The sequence below is a fragment of the Mauremys mutica genome, chromosome 2 (assembly GCF_020497125.1).
Source record: "Mauremys mutica isolate MM-2020 ecotype Southern chromosome 2, ASM2049712v1, whole genome shotgun sequence".
In the NCBI taxonomy this organism is placed as follows: domain Eukaryota; kingdom Metazoa; phylum Chordata; order Testudines; family Geoemydidae; genus Mauremys; species Mauremys mutica.
Window position 1 is genome coordinate 46593279 of NC_059073.1, and position 18350 is coordinate 46611628.

Consider the following 18350-nt stretch of genomic DNA (forward strand, 5'->3'; position numbering starts at 1 on the left):
GCATTTCTAATTTGTGTAACCATTAGAATTTCACATGGAATTTCAGCAGGTCCATATCTCTATAGTGGACCAAACCAAACTCCTGGCTCGGAAATACACCAGTCTTTGGGGTTCTTGAAATTTGGCCTAGAGCTTTGTCCTGGTTTAAAATATTTGTTATATAAGAGACCTGCTTTTCACCTTTTTTGCTCTTTCAGTCTACAGGGTGAAACTCAGCCTTACATAGAGGGCCCAGCATGAGGCTTTTACACCACTTATGTCCCTAGAATAGGCTATGGTGGAAAACTTTTTCAAATCAAAGAGGGTCTTGCAACATGACCCGCAGGCCTCTAGATTAGTCTGACCTCTTCTGGAAATGTGCTCCATGGCCCCCATCCCCTTAACACAAAACACTTGCTCTGTAGATATCATACACTTCCATCAAGGGTTCGAGCCACCTTATCCCAGGGGAATGCAGCTATGTTGATGGGTGATAGGTGGAGCTTCAGACACTGACGTAGTTGGGATCTGACCAGTGGATGTCTTTAAATGTTAGAGTCAAGACCTTAACTTGGCACTAGAAGCATTCAGGAGCACAAAGTCATGTCTCCTTGGGTTTCATATCTCATTTCTGGTTATCAAAGTTAAAAATCCAGTTTTTCTGTAATACTTAAGCTACTCTCATTTGTAATATTTGATTTGTTTGTTAAATAGAAAAGATATTGGCTACTAGAAAGCTACAGTTGAACCCTGTTATGTCGCCGGCCTAGGGGTTTGCCAAAAAGCGTTGAGATAACCGATGATTGAGATAAACCCCTATCCACCCCCCCACCCCTGAACTCCCCTGCCCTCTCTCCAACACCCCCTCCCTGCCCCCTTACCGCGGTGCCTGCACGTGGCTGGATCCGGCAAAGTGGGACGGGGAAGCGGGGCCGGGCGGCCGTGGACGGGGACCCGGAGCCGGGCAGCCAAAGAAGCGGGACCCGGTAAGCGGGCCGGGCGGCAGGCGAAGCCGGACCGGGTAAGCGGGGCTGGGCGGCAGGCGAAGCGGGGACCGGGTAAGCGGGGCCGGGCAGGCGGGCGGCAGGCGAAGCGGGGACTGGGTAAGCGGGGCAGGGAGGGCGGGCGGCAGGCGAAGCGGGGACCGGGTAAGCGGGGCCGGGCGGGCGGGCGGCAGGCGAAGCGGGGACCGGGTATGCGGGGCCGGGCGGGCGGGCGGGGACCGGGGAAGCGGGGCTGGGCGGGGACCGGGGAAGCGGGGCCGGGCGGGCGGGCGGCGAAGCGGGGACCGGCGAAGCGGGGCCGGGCGGACGGCGAAGCGGGGACCGGGGAAGCGGGGCCGGGCGGGCGGGCGCAGGCGAAAGCGGGACCGGGTCTGCGGGGCCGGGCGGGCGGGCGGCAGGCGAAGTGGGGACCGGGTATGCGGGGCCGGGCGGGCGGGCGGCGAAGCGGGGACCGGCGAAGCGGGGCCGGGTGGACGGGCGGGCGGTGAAGCGGGGACCAGCGAAGCGGGGCTGGGCGGGCGGGTACGCGGGGAACCGTGGGGCTGGGGACGCGGGGCCGGGGAGCCGGGGAGCGGGCGGCCGGGGACGTGGGGAGCCGGGCGTCTGGGGAACAGCGCGGCTGGGGAGCCGGGGAGCGGGAGGCTGGGGACACGGTGGGTCGGGGACGCGGGGAGCCGGGCGGCTGGGGAACCGCGCGGCTGGGGAGCCGGGGCCAGGGCAGGAGTCGCGTGGCCGGGGAGGGATGCGGCAGGAGCCGGGCAGGGCCGCCGCCGGAGTTACAGTCGAACCCATTTATCTCGACCTCGGTTAGTGGCAAATTCGGCGCTCTTCTGTGCTCGAGATATTAGGGTTCGGCGAGATTAAAGAATCGACATAACCGATGAGAAACCGATAAGACAAAGAGGGAGTTTGGCGGTTCCACTTCTAAAACGTCGACTTAATAGGATTGGCAAGTTAACCGAGGTCGAGATAAATGGGTTCGACTGTACTTTGCAATTTCATTAAGGCTGGGTCACTTACAACACACGTGCACCAACAAAAGCCAAATACTTCGAGCTGATGGCTCAAGCCATTGCTCCCTCTCCACCCTCCAATTTTTCACAAAGGTGTTATTCAGGGACTGGGCAACGTTATTAATTCTTTTGGCATTAATCCAAAAGAGAATAATGATGGTGCTATTTGAATGTACTTCTTTGTATTTAAATTGATCTGTCTGTGATAAAACAGTCATTTGAATAGCCTGAGAATGGAAAGGAATGAGTGGAGTGGTTCTCCAAGGAGTCAGAAGTAAAGACATACATAGGTTGGGTTGGTAGAGGAGGGAAGACTTCTCAATATGAGTTGTGGATTCAAATTCACCTGAACAAGTGGGAAGAGATTTGATGCTCAGGCTCTGTGAGCATCCCAAGAAAAGTATTGGATAGAGAAATCTGTTGGGCAGGGGATCCTAAGTGAAGGAATAAAGGCAATAAGCATCAGAAACAATGCTGCCCTTCCCCAATAGATGATGTTATGATGCCTAAATGAGGTTGGCAAGGGGCACAGAGAAAGCTTGGTGACCATGAGGGTGATAGCTATACGGAACCAAGGATGATAGGTGCAGTGTTCACTGATCACACAGTGCTAAAAGTGCTTGCAAGAGCTCCGCATGCTGTGCATAACAACTCTTTGTCTGGGAAGCTCAGCCCTTACAGCATAGGCCCCAGTACCACAACAGGGTCTCCCAAATTATCCTTAAAATAGGATCTTTTGGGGTCTGGGACCCTCGTGGAGAAAGAGAAATCCCCTTAACCTGCGCATCTTTGAGACTCATATTACAGATATTGTCTTTTCAGCTGCAGAGTCCCAGACAGTTATGTCTCAAGCGAAAGTAGGGTGTCAGTGTAGATTTACAGGTGCTACAGGGCTTGTACACCCAAAGTTAGGGGGAAACACATGTATCATGGGTATGGCAATCTGATGAATCCTTCTGACTATGGCATACCCTGTAATAGTCTTTGCCTATGGTACAACATGGGATGTTGTCTAGTGATTTCTTTTTCCTATATCCAACAATATCCTCAACAATGACTCATTGTTAAATTAATCAGAGGTGAAACTTAGTTGGGCAGCAAACAGACAGTAGAAATGAATATTTGTCATTTAGATATTCAAATAATTCACTTTCAGCACATGTTGCATTCCAGCAGGGAATAGCAGACTGTGTGTATGGGGATGAATGCATAAACCATTCAGTAACTTATTGAAAATAAGTAAGGAAATAAGATATCTACTGTATGTAAAGTGTTTTTTTAATTACAACAGAAAATAACTTCTTCAGAAATCATCTGTCAGATAGCTTATTGATCACGTGCACTGTGGCAAGATTTCAAATAATATATTAGAGAAAGATCGAATCTTGTGTATCAGGATTATAATTAGCCCAATAAATTATATGGGCCTAGTATTGCAGACCAACGTCCATTGAAATTTACCGTAAAGCAAGAGAAGCACAGAGTGTCTGTTGGAAGAAATGATACGCATTCAAATATTAGGGCACAATCCATTCCATTTTAAAAGTAAACAGTATCCATGATAACTTGGAGTTCCATAATGGGGGTTGAGTGAAACCTGGGTGAAGCTGATGGGAGTGATATACATCCTTCATTCAGGATCTATGTCAGAAGCAGGTAAGCTCCTTTTAGGAGTAAGATAGCTGAAACAGTAGGGCTGTTGCTGCTGCCCATAACACAGGCGGGGGGGTTTCACAGGGTCCTGGGAATTGCTTGGTGGAGGTGCGTGTGTCTGAGCAGAAGCAGTCAGAAAGATGAGGAGACAGAAAAAAATCCCCAATTTTAAGGTCCTGTAGAAAATATAGTATGTGATCATGCAATTCAAGACTGTAGCATAATACAGTTGTATGGGTGGAAAGGCAATTAAGGTTGCACAAGCAACCTATATTGAGACATTCCTATCTTTTGAGTGCTTGACTTTGCAATCTTAACATTCTTTTAACATCGTTTTTGGATGTAACAGAAATTTAATCCCGTGGAATCATATTGATCCCCAGTTTGGGTCATCACCAAGGTTTGGACCATTAGAGCCACAACACAGATTTCTACCACTTGAGCTAACAGAGTAATGGATAGCAGTAGTAGGCTGTTATATGGGATGGGACACACATTTTGCCAGTAGGTTGCACAGTTTATTTGACAGGTTTCAGAGTAGCAGCCGTGTTAGTCTGTATCCGCAAAAAGAACAGGAGAAGAATGTAGAGACTGAGGACTCCATGTTCAGTATTCTCTAGTGGTTAGAGGTGCTGCTGCCTCTGTGCCTGCATCCTGTCTCTTTCTCACTCTGCTCCCTCTATCCCCACATCCCAGCTCCTTCTCCTCTATTTCTGCCTTTGCTCTGCCCTCCCTCCTCTTCTGCTCCTATCTTGCCTCCTGCTCCCCCCTCCCTCTGCTCTTATCCAATTCAACAACCCTAGTTCCTGCAATCTCCATCTGAATTTCTCATGCTTCTGAATTTCCCCCCATGTTGCTTGGGTTTCAGCAGGGGGAGCTGTGAGAGCACAGGATAGATGGTCTCTCTGCTCTCAGATCTGGTGGTGCAGTGACCCCCAGCAGTTGGGAGCTAAGGTTGCCAGCTTGCAAGTTTCCCCAGGATCATCCTCTTTTTGAGGTAGCTGTCCCTGGAAATCTGCAAGGGTGCTCAGTACACTCTGCCAATTGTCCAGTTTTGTGGGCTCAGGATCATCCCAGAAGTCCAATTTATTTTTTAACCTCAGAGGTGGCAACCCTGCAGGAAGCAGCACATGCAGGGAAAGTCCTGCTCACCCCCTGCAGCCCCAAAATGGAACATGCTCAGTCACTCTGCAGGGATGGCTCATGCGCAGACTAGGCAGCACAGAGGAGCTGCTATGGGCTGAAGCATGTTCAATGGAGATGGAATCCTTAGAGAATTTAGCTGCCAAACTCTAACAAAAGTCTACAAAGCATGTGCAAACTGAGTTTTGTGGGTGGCTTATAACTTGGCTAAATTTAGGCAAATTTTCACAGGCATGGCAAAAGGCACATCCTTGACAGCTAGGTGACCTTCCTGCCACATTTCAAGTCTCTGTCCCAAATCATGGAGGTGCTAGAGCTTCTCAACAAAACCGTTGTAAGAATTTTTTTAACATGGGCAAACAATGCATTTTTCCTAACCTCATTATAAGGAGCAATGAACCCATTTAGCTGAAACTTCCCCAGAAACATTCAGCATGAGGCAGACTCCCAGCATGGAAAGTTTTAGCTCAAACTGTTAATTTGGCAAAGTTTTAAGCAACTGAAAAAATGGTCTTTTAATGGAAAGTGACAGGCACATTAGAAATAGGGCATACATTTGTAACAGTGAGGGTGATTAATCATTGGAACAAACTACCAAGGAAGTGATAGATTCTCCATCGTTTGATGTTTTCAGATCAAGACTGGATGCCTCTCTGGAAGATACACTTTAGTCCAATACAAGCTACTGTTTTCAATTCAGAGAGAATTGGGTGAAATTCTATGGCCTGTGTTATATAGGAGGCCAGACAAGATGATTGAATTGTACCTTCTGGCATTAAAATCTATGAAACCTTAACTATAGGTGGTACCACCAACTCTGATTCTAATAAAATCCAAAGAAATACAATTAAAATAAATCCACCTTTTCTTTTTCTGTTCTAATATAACACACTGTGCTGTTCCCTGCTCCAGACTTGTATGCAGTTTCCATAGTTTTGTTTGTTTTTCTAACTAATCCAAGATCCTGTGCTTATGTGAATTGTCTTCTGCAGAATACTTCCTTTCTTCTATTACAAACCACATGCCATATACAAAGCAATGACATAGCTTACATCCTGCATTAAATAGCATTTGGTTAGGTGGGAATAACATTAATTGCTACTCAGAATACAGTTAATTCTAATGTGCTTGGAGTGCTAAAATTCTGTTTTAAGTAGGGCTGTCGATTAATCACAGTTAACTCATGCGATTAACTCAAAAAAATTAATCGCTATTAAAAATTAATTGCGATTAAGCACTATTAAACAATAAATACCAATTGAAATTTATTAAATATTTTGGATATTTTTCTACATTTTCATATTATTATTATATGTATATTTTATTACAAATATTTGAACTATAAAAATGATAAAAGAGAGAGTATTTTTCAATTCACCTCATACCAGTACTGTAGTGCAATCTCTTTATCATGAAAGTGCAACTTACAAATGTAGATTTTTTTTTGTTACTTAACTCTACTAAAAAACAAAACAATGTAAAACTTCAGAGCCTATAAGTCCACACAGTCCTACTTGTTCAGCAAATTGCTAAGACAAACAAGTTTGTTTACATTTACAGGAGATTAATGCTGCCCTCTTCTTATTTACAATGTTACTAGAAAGTGAGAACAGGCATTTGCATGGCACTTCTGTAACTGGCATTGCAAGATATTTACATGCCAGATATGCTAAACATTCGAATGCCCCTTCATGCTTTGGCCACCATTTCAGAGGACATGCTCCCATGCTGATGACACTCGTTAAAAAAATATGTGTTAATTAAATTTGTGACTGAACTCCTTGGGGGAGAATTGTATGTCCCCTGCTCTGTTTTACTCATATTCTGCCATATATTTCATGTTATAGCAGTCTCAGATGATGACCCAGCACATGTTGTTCATTTTAAGAACACTTTCACTGCAGATTTGACAAAATGCAAAGAAGGTGAGATTTCTAAAGATAGCTACAGCACTTGACCCAAGATTTTAAGAATCTGAAGTACCTTTCAAAATCTGAGAGGGATGAGGTGTGGAGCATGCTTTCAGATGTCTTAAAAGAGCAACACTCCAATGCAGAAACTATAGAACCCAAACCACCAAAAAAGAAAATCAACCTTCTACTAGTGGCATCTGACTCAGATAATGAAAAGCAACATGCATCGGTCTACACTGCTTTGGGCTGTTATCGAGCAGAATCCATTATCAGCATGGACACATGTCCCCTGGAATGATGGTTGAAGCATGAAGGAACATATGCATCTTCAGTGCATCTGGCACATAAATATCTTGTGATGCTGGCTACAACAGTGCCATGAGAACACTGTTCTCACTTTCAGTTGACATTGTAAACAAGAAGTGGGCAGCATTATCTCCTGCAAATGTAAACAAACTTGTTTGTCTGAGCACTTGGTTGAACAAAAAGTAGGACTGAGTGGACTTGCAGGCACTAAAATTTTACATTGTTTTATTTTTGAATGCAGTTCTTTTTTAACCTGATTCTACATTTGTAGGTTCAACTTTCATGATAAAGAGATTGCACTACAGTACTTGTATTAGGTGAACTGAAAAAAATTATTTCTTTTGTTTTTTTGCAGTGCAAATACTTTTAATAAAAAATAAATATAAAGTGAGTACTATACACTTTGTATTCAGTGTTGTAATTGAAATCAATATATTTGAAAATGTAGAAGACATCAAAAATATTTAAAGAAATGGTATTCTATTATTAACAGTGCAATTAATTATGATTAAGTTTTTTAATCTTGCAATTCATCGTGATTGATTTTTTTAAATTGCTTGACAGCCCTAGTTTTAAGTTAAAATGCTTCCTCAGTCTGGGGAACACACAGGTGTTTTGGATGAAAGTTTGCTTTATAAATGCTGGGCTTGAACATTGTTATTCCACTTTATTACTGTTCAGCTGTCACTTAAAGAAAAATGATTCAACTATTGCTACTTTTCTGTAGTTTATAATGTATTATACAATTAAGCAGCAGACCTTAAAGACTAGAAATCTGCTCCAAATCTTTTCACTGTGTAAGAAAATGTTTTTCAAAGTGAAGTAGACAAAAGATATATTGAAACTTTTTAATGTAGCACCATTCTTGATGTAAAGCCATGTGAATAAAAAATTCATGATAGTAAATGGCTGGTTATTGATTACTATACTTTTGTAGTGAAGAGACCATAGTATACTGGCATTATATTAAATCTCCAGCGGTGCATTACAAGTGAGACTTATGTAGGGCTTTCCCACTATGGGGGCCTCCAAACTTTTGACACTGGTGCTTTGATTAGGCCTCTAGTAGTATTATGTATTGGCTCCAAAGGACCACAACTACTTTCAGTTGAATTGTAGGGACTAGAGACTGTAAGGACTACAGATCCCATGATGTAGTGTTTGGCACCTTTTGGGACACTTCGGTCTTGGCTCTGTGATCATGTCTCAGGGCAGAAGTGGAAAGTTAGGGATCCTACCATAGGGGAAAACTGCAAGTTCCATTTTGTTTAGGGATTTCACCATTTTGTTTGTCCACCATGTTGGTAACCTTCTTCTTGAGACAATTGGTGCCTTTTTCTCTGTAAGGGGGGAAAGAGCAAGGGTCACATGGCCTGTGTTCTGCCTACTAACAGGAGAGCATAAGAGACTACTGCACCTGAGAGGAGAGGCTCTCCTTCCTGGTGGCAGCGCAGTACATGTCCTAGCCAAGATTTTGAGGGATCTACAGAAGACCACAGAAGAAGATCTAAACTCCATAGTTCCAGCTGTCAGTTCCTGATTGATTCCTATCTTATCTGTATCCTGAACTCCTGTGTCCTCACCTTGCTGTCCTGGTGTATTCCATCTGTGATGTCCTCTGTCATGGATCCATTCCTCTGAACCTAGTGTAGTATGCTGTGTACCTCTGTACCTTATCTGTAGTAAATTCCCCTTTGTCTTCATGGGTTTGAGACCTTGACTTTATGTCAGTTTGTTGTGCCAACCTGTACCTATATGCCCTTTGTGTATTGTTTTGCTGGGGGTCCTATAAGTTACTGTTTCCTGTTTGAGTCACTGTTTAATAAATCAGTTTGCTTTATAGTTATTCCTGTCCCTAGTTTTCTCTCCATTGATAGATGCAGTTTGGGGGAACGAGTCTGCTGGGTAGGGACTCTGAGGTGTGGAACTTAGAGCACATCCAGTTAACCATAGGCAAGATCTGAGTTCCTGGTTAACACTACAGGGATTGCAGTGACAGCCTGGGAGACTGAAGGATGGGGCATTGGCTAAGGGAAGCTGGAGGAGAGAGGAGGCTGAGAAAAAAAATCAAGCACCTCAAAAAGAGTGTGAGGCGTTTCATGGGAAGGGAGGCGAGGCCTCAAGAAAGTGTCTGGTATTTTAAAACCATGGGGGAGTGCACACTCTGGGAGGGCTTGAGTTTGTACAATGTTAATGACGAATGTGCTTGTGTATGTTGTTTCTAAAGCTAAGCCTTTGTTGTAGTGAGTAGTGGTTAAATTTACTTTAATGTTTATAAGTCTCCACCATTAGCTGAACAGTTGCTATGCCATCTATTGACTTGTCACATTATAATAGGTATTCTAATTTATTCTATTGCATCGTCATTGTATTTTGCTACATGACTTCTAAGTAAAGCTGTCCCTGGCTCATGTTTGTGTATTTAATGCTTTCCATAGAGCAGTAAGTATAAGTTGCCCTTATCTGCTGGGCCTATTGCATGGTTTAGGGTGCAGTTGTTCCTGGAAGCTATCAAGGTACCCTAATGGAGGTATACGGTGCATATCCATATGGAGGCACTGCCATCTATCATTCTTCTGATGAGTAGACAGCTGCTGCAGATGGGTGGACAGAAGATTCCCACCTACCCAACACCACTGCTGGGACCTCCCCAGGATCTGTATTATCCTCAAGACATCAGGTGTCCAGCTATAAGGTGAGCACTTGCCTGTTCCTAGGTGATCTGGGAAGGAACAGAGGGGTACACTTATAAAGATGGTGGAATATGCATAGTTGTGACAGGTAGAGTGGAAAGTGAAGGACTAATGGCAATAATATAAAATCATGAGTGATGTTGAGAAAGTGGATAAGGAAAAGTTATTTACTTGTTCCCATAATATAAGAACTAGGGGCCACCAAATGAAATTAATGGGCAGCAGTTTTACATAAGAACATAAGAACGGCCGTACCGGGTCAGACCAAAGGTCCATCTAGCCCAGTATCTGTCTACCGACAGTGGCCAATGCCAGGTGCCCCAGAGGGAGTGAACCTAACAGGCAATGATCAAGTGATCTCTCTCCTGCCATCCATCTCCATCCTCTGACGAACAGAGGCTAGGGACACCATTCTTTACCCATCCTGGCTAATAGCCATTTATGGACTTCACCACCATGAATTTATCCAGTTCTCTTTTAAACACTGTTATAGTCCTAGCCTTCACAACCTCCTCAGGTAAGGAATTCCACAAGTTGACTGTGCGCTGCGTGAAGAAGAACTTCCTTTTATTTGTTTTAAACCTGCTGCCTATTAATTTCATTTGGTGACCCCTAGTTCTTGTATTATGGGAATAAGTAAATAACTTTTCCTTATCCACTTTCTCAACATCACTCATGATTTTATATACCTTTATCATATCCGCCCTTAGTCTCCTCTTTTCCAAGCTGAAGAGACCTAGCCTCTTTAATCTTTCCTCATAGGGGACCCTTTCCAAACCCCTAATCATTTTAGTTGCCCTTTTCTGAAACTTTTCTAGTGCTAGAATATCTTTTTTGAGGTGAGGAGACCACATCTGTACACAGTATTCAAGATGTGGGCATACCGTGGATTTATATAAGGGCAATAATATACTCTCAGTCTTATTCTCTATCCCCTTTTTAATGATTCCTAACATCCTGTTTGCTTTTTTGACCGCCTCTGCACACTGCATGGACATCTTCAGAGAACTATCCACGATGACTCCAAGATCTTTTTCCTGACTCGTTGTAGCTAAATTAGCCCCCATCATATTGTATGTATAGTTGGGGTTATTTTTTCCAATGTGCATTACTTTACAATTATCCACATTAAATTTCATTTGCCATTTTGTTGCCCAATCACTTAGTTTTGTGAGATCTTTTTGAAGTTCTTCACAATCTGCTTTGGTCTTAACTATCTTGAGTAGTTTAGTATCATCTGCAAACTTTGCCACCTCACTGTTTACCCCTTTCTCCAGATCATTTATGAATAAATTGAATAGGATTGGTCCTAGGACTGACCCTTGGGGAACACCACTAGTTACCCCTCTCCATTCTGAGAATTTACCATTAATTCCTACCCTTTGGTCCCTGTCTTTTAACCAGTTCTCAATCCATGAAAGGACCTTCCCTTTTATCCCGTGACAGCTTAATTTATGTAAGAGCCTTTGGTGAGGGACCTTGTCAAAGGCTTTCTGGAAATCTAAGTACACTATGTCCACCAGATCCCCCTTGTCCATATGTTTGTTGACCCCTTCAAAGAACTCTAATAGATTAGTAAGACACGATTTCCCTTTACAGAAACCATGTTGACTATTGCTCAACAGTTTATGTTTTTCTGTGTGTCTGATAATTTTATTCTTAACTATTGTTTCGACTAATTTGCCCGGTACCGACGTTAGACTTACCGGTCTGTAATTGCCGGGATCACCTCTAGAGCCCTTTTAAAATATTGGCGTTACATTAGCTAACTTCCAGTCCTTGGATACCGAAGCCGATTTAAAGGACAGGTTACAAACCTTAGTTAATAGTTCCGTAACTTCACATTTGAGTTCTTTCAGAACTCTTGGGTGAATGCCATCTGGTCCCAGTGACTTGTTAATGTTGAGTTTATCAATTAATTCCAAAACCTCCTCTAGTGACACTTCAATCTGTGACAGTTCCTCAGATTTGTCACCTACAAAAGCCAGCTCAGGGTTGGGAATCTCCCTAACATCCTCAGCCGTGAAGACTGAAGCAAAGAATCCATTTAGTTTCTCTGCAATGACTTTATCGTCTTTAAGCGTTCCTTTTGTATTTCGATCGTCAAGGGGCCCCACTGGTTGTTTAGCTGGCTTCCTGCTTCTGATGTACTTAAAAAACATTTTGTTATTACCTTTGGAGTTTTTGGCTAGCCGTTCTTCAAACTCCTCTTTGGCTTTTCTTATTACACTCTTGCAGTTAATTTGGCTGTGTTTATGCTCCTTTCTATTTGCCTCACTAAGATTTGACTTCCACTTTTTAAAGGAAGTCTTTTTATCTCTCACTGCTTCTTTTACATAGTTGTTAAGCCACAGTGGCTCTTTTTTAGTTCTTTTACTGTGTTTCTTAATTTGGGGTATACATTGAAGTTGGGCCTCTATTATGGTGTCTTTAAAAAGCGCCCATGCAACTTGCAGGGATTTCACTTTAGCCACTGTACCTTTTAACTTTTGTTTAACTAACCCCCTCATTTTTGTATAGTTCCCCCTTTTGAAATTAAATGCCACAGTGTTGGGCTGTTGAGATGTTCTTCCCACCACAGGGATGTTAAATATTATTATATTATGGTCACTATTTGCAAGCGGTCCTGCTATAGTTACCTCTTGGACCAGCTCCTGCGCTCCACTCAGGATTAAATCTAGAGTTGCCTCTCCCCTTGTGGGTTCCCATACCAGCTACTCCATGAAGCAGTCATTTAAAGTATCGAGAAATTTTATATCTGCATTTCGTCCTGAAGTGAAATGTTCAATATGGGGATAATTGAAATCCCCCACTATTATTGGGTTCTTAATTTTGATAGCCTCTCTAATTTCCCTTAGCATTTCATCATCACTATTACTGTCCTGGTCAGGTGGTCGATAATAGATCCCTAATGTTATATTTTTATTAGAGCATGACATTTCTGTCCATAGAGATTCTATGGAACATGTGGATTCGCTTAAGATTTTTACTTCATTTGAATCTACATTTTCTTTCATGTATAATGCCACTCCTCCCCCTGCATGACCTGTTCTGTCCTTCCGATATATTTTGTACCCCGGAATGATAGTGTCCCATTGATTGCTCTCAGTCCACCAGGTTTCTGTGATGCCTATTATATCAATATCCTCCTTTATCGCAAGGCACTCTAGTTCACCCATCTTATTATTTAGACTTCTAGCATTTGTGTACAAGCACTTTAAAAACTTGTCCCTGTTTATTTGTCTGCCCTTTTCTGATGTGCCAGATTCTTTTTGATGTGACTGTTTATCATCTGATCTGGCCCTTACATTATCCTCTTCCATCCCTTGCTCCTGACTATAACCTGGAGATTCTCTATCATCAGACTCTCCCCTAAGAGAAGTCTGTATCTGATCCACATGCTCTTCTGCAGCAGTCAGCTTTCCCCCATCTCCTAGTTTAAAAACTGCTCTACAACCTTTTTAATGTTTAGTGCCAGCAGTCTGGTTCCACTTTGGTTTAGGTGGAGCCCATCTCTCCTGTATAGGCTCCCCCCATCCCAAACGTTTTCCCAGTTCCTAATGAACGTAAACCCCTCCTCTCTACACCATCGTCTCATCCACGCATTGAGACTCTGGAGCTCTGCCTGCCTACCTGGCCCTGTGCGTGGAACTAGGAGTATTTCTGAGAATGCCACCATAGAGGTCCTGGATTTCAGTCTCTTCTCTAGCAGCCTAAATTTGGCTTCCAGGACATCTCTCCTACCCTTCCCTATGTCATTGGTACCTACATGTACCACAACCACTGGCTCCTCCCCAGCACTACACATAAGTCTGTCTAGATGCCTTGAGAGATCTGCAACCTTTGCACCAGGCAGGCAAGTCACCACACGGTTCTCCCGGTCATCACAAACCCAGCTATCTACGTTTCTAATGATCAAATCTCCCATTACTAACACTTGCCTTTTCCTAGAAACTGGAGTTCCCTCCCCCCGGAGAGGTAACCTCAGTGCAAGAGGCAACCCCAGCACCATCTGGAAGGAGGGTCTCAACTATGGGAAGGTTTCCCTCTGCTCCCATTGACTGCTCTGCTTCCCTGGGCCTTTCTTCCTCCTCAACAGCGCAGGGGCTGTCTGAGCGGAGGTGGGACAATTCTACAGGGTCCCGGAAAGCCTCATCAACATACCTCTCTGCCTTTCTTAGCTCCTCCGGTTCTGCCACCCTGGCCTCCAAAGTCCATACATGGTCTCTGAGGGCCAGGAGCTCCTTGCACCGACTGCACACATACGCCACCCGCCCACAGGGCAGGTAATCATACATGCTACACTCAGTGCAATAAACTGGATAGCCCCCACTCTGTGCTGTTTATTTAAAACAAATAAAAGGAAGTTCTTCTTCACACAGCACAAAGTCAAACTGTGGAACTCCTTACCTGAGGAGGTTGTGAAGGCTAGGATTATAACAGGGTTTAAAAGAGAACTAGATAAATTCATGGAGGTTAAGTCTATTAATGGCTATTAGCCAGGATGGGTATGAAATGGTGTCCCTAGCTTCTGTTTGTCAGAGGGTGGAGATGGATGGCAGGAGAGAGATCACTTGATCATTACCTGTTACGTTCACTCCCTCTGGGCACCTGGTATTGGCCACTGTCGGTAGACAGGATACTGGGCTGGATGGACCTTTGGTCTGACCCAATATGGCTGTTCTTATGTTCTTAATGCAGTTGTTCCCCACTTCCCACAGATTTTCCGCAAAACAGAAGCCTGATTCTCCTTTTACAACCCTCCAGTGATTTCAGTGGAGTTACTACTGAATCGGAATAGTGTTGTGAAGGGGTGAACTAGGTCCAGACACTCCCTGCTGGAGGCCATGCAACCCTGCCCCACACCCCACAACAAAAAAGGGGCAGAGGAGAGAATCCTCCAATCAGGAAGGGGCTGCAGGGAGCAGCCAATCAAGGCCCAGAATGCCAGTATAAGAAGTGCTGCAGGGCTAGAGTAAGTTCAGTTCCTTGTTGGTGCTGGAGAAATGCAGATGATGTGTGGCTGGCTGAGGGAGCTGCAGGACCTTGGACAGGGCAGTGCTGCTAGAAGCTGGGGAGAACGAGAAGAAGGTCTTGGCTGGTTGCTGGGACTCCATCGGGACAAGGTCCTGAGGTAAGGGTGAAGATGATGTGGGGCCATGGGGAAGTGGTCCAGGGAATTAGAGCAGTGGTGCAGCTTAGATACAGGGACACACTGGATGGCCTTTATCTACCGGGTCCCTGGGCTGCGACCTGTAGGAGTGGATGGGGCTGGGTCCCACTCCCATCTGCCCCTGGGAAAGTGGCCTGGACTTTGAGTGACCCCAGAAGAGGAACTGAACTATAGTGGTCCAGCTGGAGAGCAGGGGCTAGAAAGGCCATAGGACTTCCTCCCTGGAGGCAATGTCTTTGCCTTCTTGGGGCATCGCTCTATACTGGAGCAGGGACAACTTGAGAGAGAGACATTACAAAGGGCACTGAATGAGGCCCCTGTTGGACTTGTACCCCAGAAGGGGTTTGCCTTGCTTTTATCACACAGACAGACTGTGTGTTACTTGGCTGGGGGGCTGCATCCCTAAAGACCCACCACAAACACATAGAGACAGAGAGTGAATGTACAGGCACATGCACTTGATCAAGGGGTGCTCGTGAGAGGTGAGTGTGACCCCATTACAAGTGTAAAATCAGGCTTTGTATGTATTTCCTGTGTGCTGAGGGGAGAAATAGGGGTGAAGATCAGGTTGAATGAGGGCAGATGGGTGGAAAACAATGATGGATTATGTTGCCAAGCTACAGAAATGTATTTTTTTCCCTCTGGCCTACTTCCCTCTACAAAAACTATCTTGGCATGTTTTGTTTTGAAGTAGGGCTTTGATCCAGACCCTGGTTTTGCACAGGTGTAACTCGATTCTTATCAACCAGTCTACACTGGTATAAAGCTGGAATAGTTTAGTGGTGAATTATGTCCTAGACTTGGTACTTACTAAGATCTTCAACAAATAAAGAAGATTTCATACATACAAACTGCATTCTAGAACTACAACTTGAGCCCAACTTCTGGCTCCAGGAGATGGATAGTGCAAGCCCAGGGATAATGGGAGGAGTATTGTGCAGAGGGTCCCAAGTTGTACGCTCACAAATTATGGCCAGGAGATGAATCGTGGGGTGTTACTGTTACATCCCAAACTGGGCTTCTGCAGAGTTCACAATCTGTATTGAGCTGAGAATGAGCATGCCAGTGTTGGGTTAGAGGCTAGAGCTACAGTCTGCAGGTTTGAATACATTCCTCCCCTACCCCTATCTCATCTACCAGTGGCCCCTTCATAGCTTCCTGTGGTAAAATGATTGTGCTCCTGGTACAAGTTAGCTGTATGGGCAGTTGTTGTGTGGGCACCCCTTAGGCAAGCCAGAATTCCTCTGTGCCCATTTTGTGGAGAAAAAGTGAAAAGGGTGATTTGCTCTTTGGGATCTAAGATTATTTTTTCTTTTTTTAAATGATGAAGAACAAACATGGTATAACACATAAAATCATGTGCATCAAATATAACTGCATAAAGACCACTGCATAATACACCACTCAAGAAATACTATTCTACATGTTTGCCATGTTACTCGAATTCCCATGCAGTGGCTACAGGCAAAACATTATATATATCCCCAAGGAGACTGTGTGCTATAAACACAACAAAGATCTAATTATTTTTTCAAACTTTGTTACATAGTTCACCTAGGTTGATATTCCTGAACAACAAAGAAGGGGTTTGTTGTCATTTGAAGAACAATGTGTATTGCTCCAGGCATGGGAAAGAAGAGCCCTGTTAGAAAAGTACTGCACTTATAATGGAAGTAGATTACTAAGTGGATAATTAATGGTGTTAAAGATACAGGATCTTCCCTCCTCATTGGGCTCATTCTCACTCTGATGTAACTTATAGCCTTGAGGAAATTTCTTTAGTTTAAAGGCTCTCCTTTGGGTACCTTTGGTCTTTCAGTAGTTTATTGGGTTGGTCATGGAGGTTCAAGGGGGTCAAACCAGAAGAATCCTCTCCAAAGGATTAAATGGACTTTAAAGGAACAAAGCAAGTTTGAAGAGTTTTCACAGAGGTCGTCCTCAAGATTTTAATCTACAAAGGTTCTTTTGCCCCACTTTCCCAAGGGCTCTAGGATTCTTAATTTATACCATTCTCTCTGGAAGAGAGAGAAACTGATCAAGTCAGACTATATAAATCAAAATTTATTATGCAACATGCCAAGAGAGTAGAAAGAGCATTTTAAAAAGTGTCTGTGCTTGGCTGATTACTCCTAATGGTAAAATCACCATAATTGTTAATATTGTTGACCAACATAGGGATCATTCCCTAGTTTTATGAATAGCAGAGCTTCAATTATTTAATGGTATAATATTTTCCCACTGGAGTTTCCTTTAATGCTATGCATACACTTAAAATCAGATTCTGGACTATTACGTTTTATTTTAAAAAAATTAGCAAGGATGATAGTTTCACTAACATTTTAGCAAATCATTTCTGAGCCATGAACAGTAAAGCAAGACAGAGATATTTTCTGTGGGGCTTTTTCCACAGCTAATTTGAGAGAATTGTAGTACAGAATTATTTATAAGCATATAAATGTGAGCAACACACATATTGAAGTCAAAATAACTTTCCCTTAGATTCTGAATCACTGAGTCAATTAGTAAATATATAAACAAAAAGCAAGAGACGTGAGTTAGTGAATTCTTCATACTGCCAGACACAGAATAATATTCCTTTAATTCCTGATCCACAAGAAGAAATCCAACAATTGATATGCTAAATACACATATGAGAACAAGGGAGCACCTGTGAGCAGAATGCAACTTCACCTTGAAGTGCTTCAAAGTTATTCAGAGTAATCTAAACAGTAACTCAAAGTACAATCAAAGCAGTAAACGTTATAGCATTTCATAGCAGTGTGTAAATAATCAGACCAGAGCAGCCCATAATGCATTATGATCTCACACACTCTGTATCAACCTATCAACACACACACAAACGTATTTTTATGTGCTGAGGTAATATATGCTGAGTATATCCCAAACCTATTTAAAAAACTGACTCCTGGATTGTTTTTTAATGTCTTATGTTTCAATATTTTCTTTTCAATAATAGCATTAAATATGAAATGTTACCAGTTAACACATGTTCCAATTCACAGTCAAATGTTTTGCTGGGAGGTCGGGGCCACGGTGGTTCATTCATAGATTCATGGATTTTAGGGCTAGAAGGGACCTATATCATCTAGTCTGACCTCATGCATGACATAGGACATATAATTTCACCAAGTGCAGTATCATTTACAGAATGAGGTTGATTGTGTAGCTTAATACAAAAGTATAAAACATTATTAATTGATGGTAAAAATATGTCCACAGATTTTCCTTTTAGGCTAACCAATAACTGTAATTAATGTATTGTATTTATTTTGCAAAAGGGTTTTCTGAAGTGTTTATATTTTGAGATTATTGGTGAAATAATAGTTTATTTTGGGTCAGAGTTAAGGTTGCTGTGTTGTGATGAAATATGCATTTTAATACTTCAGGAAACATATTATTCTATCACATGATCAGTGTAAGATCTATATCATTAACTACTAATTTCTTCACTA

At 43.2% G+C, this 18350-nt stretch overlaps 1 protein-coding gene across 1 annotated transcript in view; it reads left to right on the forward strand.

Moving 5' to 3' along the window:
- The window catches only part of TRIQK (triple QxxK/R motif containing), a 152196-nt gene that overhangs the window by 124974 nt on the left and 8872 nt on the right, over positions 1 to 18350 (forward strand). The window lies entirely within an intron of this gene.